This window comes from Pseudoliparis swirei, chromosome 24, assembly GCF_029220125.1.
Source record: "Pseudoliparis swirei isolate HS2019 ecotype Mariana Trench chromosome 24, NWPU_hadal_v1, whole genome shotgun sequence".
Taxonomy (NCBI): Eukaryota; Metazoa; Chordata; class Actinopteri; order Perciformes; family Liparidae; genus Pseudoliparis; species Pseudoliparis swirei.
In genome coordinates, this window is record NC_079411.1 from 423,273 (window position 1) to 425,772 (window position 2,500).

The window sequence follows — 2,500 nt, forward strand, 5'->3', positions numbered from 1 at the left end:
GCTGCTCTGGACCTCTAAAGTCACAGTGTGTTGACTTGTTGTTGGACCGTGTTGAGCACGCTGTGTTCTTTAAATAAAGCTTTGTGTTCTACTATTTTCTACTCACAACCTCTTTCTCATTGTTGAGTGATATTTAAACCGAGCCGCCCAACTGCCCCCCAAAAATGTCACATCTATCTATATATATATATATAAACTAGTTACAAAATGTATTGTGTAATTTTCTACTTCTTATATCATAATTATAATAATTATTATTATTATTATTGTTGTTATTATTTTTTCCATCATGCTGGAAGCTTTAGGTTTAGAACAAATACTCTGATGCCCGGCTGCGCTGTTCTCTCCGACGCACACACACACACACACAGACACACACAGACACACACACACAGACACACACACACAGACACACACAGACAGACACACACAGACACACAGACACACACACAGACAGACACACACACAGACACACACACACAGACACACACACACAGACATGCACAGACACACACACACACACACACACACTCACACACGGCCTCTGCAGATTAGTTGCTGTTCTTATGTAATGGATCATCAAATGAACGACGAGCCGCTCACACAGCCGACCAATCAGCTGCCAGCGTGTGTTGATGTAACGGCTGAGCAGCTGATGGAGAGGTCCTGATGAGAGGGTGAGAGGGTGAGAGGTCCTGATGAGAGGGTGAGAGGGTGAGAGGTCCTGATGAGAGGGTGAGAGGGTGAGAGGGTGAGAGGTCCTGATGAGAGGGTGTGAGGGTGAGAGGTCCTGATGAGAGGGTGAGAGGGTGAGAGGGTGAGAGGTCCTGATGAGAGGGTGAGAGGGTGAGAGGTCCTGATGAGAGGGTGTGAGGGTGAGAGGGTGAGAGGGTGAGAGGTCCTGATGAGAGGGTGTGAGGGTGAGAGGGTGAGAGGTCCTGATGAGAGGGTGAGGGTGAGAGGGTGAGAGGTCCTGATGAGAGGGTGAGAGGGTGAGAGGGTGAGAGGTCCTGATGAGAGGGTGTGAGGGTGAGAGGGTGAGAGGTCCTGATGAGAGGGTGAGAGGGTGAGAGGGTGAGAGGTCCTGATGAGAGGGTGAGAGGGTGAGAGGGTGAGAGGTCCTGATGAGAGGGTGAGTGTGTGTGTGTGCAGACTGAAGTCTCTTCCACAGACAGCTGTGTGGATCTGAGACGTTTGTTGTTGTTGTTGTTGTTGTGAGGAGTCACATGACCGCTCTGAGATCTTTTCAGTATTAAAGATGGCGGCGTTGACGAGGTTGAAGGTTCCTGATCAATAACCTGCAGATCAAAGGATCAGAGACGCCGTCTGCATCCATTCACCAATACAACCAAGAAGCATCAACAACAACAACAACAACAACAGACTCCACACAGGGACAACATGGGGAGCAGCAGCAGGCGTCACGTGATGTCACATGACGTCACACGATGTCACACGACGTCACGTGATGTCACATGACGTCACGTGATGTCACATGACGTCACGTGATGTCACATGACGTCACATGATGTCACGTGACGTCACATGATGTCACGTGATGTCACATGATGTCACGTGATGTCACGTGATGTCACATGATGTCACATGACGTGATGTCACATGATGTCACATGATGTGACATCATGTCACGTGATGTCACATGTAATCTACCAGAGGCTTTTATCCAAAGAGACGTACATCGAGAGAACAAACTGAGAACTACAAGAATACAGGAAGTAACATTTACTCAACATAGTGGAACTACAAAAGTTAAGGTTAAGTTATGTCTCCTATGCTTCCTATGCCTCCTATGCTTCCTATGTCTCCTATGCCTCCTATGTCTCCTATGCCTCCTATGCCTCCTATGTCTCCTATACCTCCTATGTCTCCTATGCCTCCTATGTCTCCTATGTCTCCTATGCCTCCTATGTCTCCTATGCCTCCTATGTCTCCTATGTCTCCTATGCCTCCTATGCCTCCTATGTCTCCTATGCCTCCTATGCCTCCTATGTCTCCTATGCCTCCTATGCCTCCTATGTCTCCTATGCCTCCTATGCCTCCTATGTCTCTTATGCCTCCTATGCTTCCTATGTCTTTCCAGAGTAAATAAACGTCCCTCATTCAACACAAGCTTCAGTCAAGCAGGGAGAACTGGATAGACTGATGGACATGCTGTCACATGCACAACCACACTCACACACGCACACACACACAGACACACACACACACACACACACACAGACACACACACACACACACACAGACACACACACACACACACACACACACACAGACACACACACACACACACACACACACACACACACTCACACACACACAGACACACACACACACACACACACACACACACACACACACACTCACACACACACACACACACACACACACAGACACACACACTCACACACACACACACAGACACACACACACGCACACACACTCACACACACAGACACACACACACACACTCACACACACA

At 48.4% G+C, this 2,500-nt stretch overlaps 1 protein-coding gene across 1 annotated transcript in view; it reads right to left on the reverse strand.

Moving 5' to 3' along the window:
• The window catches only part of si:ch211-79m20.1 (platelet-derived growth factor subunit B), a 13,797-nt gene that overhangs the window by 10,872 nt on the left and 425 nt on the right, over nt 1-2,500 (reverse strand). The window lies entirely within an intron of this gene.